Source organism: Rhagoletis pomonella, unplaced genomic scaffold, assembly GCF_013731165.1.
Source record: "Rhagoletis pomonella isolate Grant_MI unplaced genomic scaffold, Rhpom_1.0 Rhpom_scaffold_00001, whole genome shotgun sequence".
In the NCBI taxonomy this organism is placed as follows: Eukaryota; Metazoa; Arthropoda; class Insecta; order Diptera; family Tephritidae; genus Rhagoletis; species Rhagoletis pomonella.
In genome coordinates, this window is record NW_023458555.1 from 111,340,810 (window position 1) to 111,341,688 (window position 879).

Here is an 879-nt window from a genome sequence, read left to right on the forward strand (position 1 = left end):
AGAAACTATGTTTGAGGAGGGTTACCACCTGTTTGAAACCTAACTAAATTTAATTAATAAAATAAATGACATATTACAATATACATAGGTATCAAATTAAAGAGGCTTAAAAAAGATGACTGTAGGAAATATTTTTGTGGAGGGCTGCCACCTATTTGAAAATTTTAGCTTAGTTAAATTGAAAAAATAAATGAAATATTGCAATGTGGGTATTATACTTTAGATTTTTAAGAAGGCTTGCAGCCGAAAATAAGTTTAAGGAGGGTTCCGCGTGTTTGAAAATTTAACTCAATATATGTAATTAATAAAATAAATGACTTATTATAATAAAGCTACCAAAATAAAGAGGTTTAAAAAACATGACTGTTGGAAATATTTTTAATGAGGGTTGCCACCTATTTGAAAATTTGAACTCAGTTTAATTAAGTAAATAAATTAAATATTGCAATGTGGGTACCAAACTAAAGAGTTTTAAGAAGACTTCCAGTCGAAAATATGTTTGAGGAGGTTTGCCACCTGTTTGAAAATTTAACTCAATTAAAGTGATAAAATAAATGAAATGTAACAATATGGGTAAAATATTCTCAATAGGATTATGCAAGATTTAAAAGTAAACTGAAAATATTGAAATTAAATGAAACATTACATAACTGGTACGAAACGGAGAGTGTTTAGGAAAGCTTTACTAGAGAATTTTTTTTTAATGTTTCCACTTATCCAAATCCGTACATTTAAATTTTTTATTTTTTATAATAATATGTAATGTCATAATTTTTTTTTGTTATAATATGTATTTATTTATTGAATCTTCTTTCGAAACTAACAATAAGTTTTCAAATCTTACAAACTACCAATAAATTTAAAATTTCCGCGGCAATG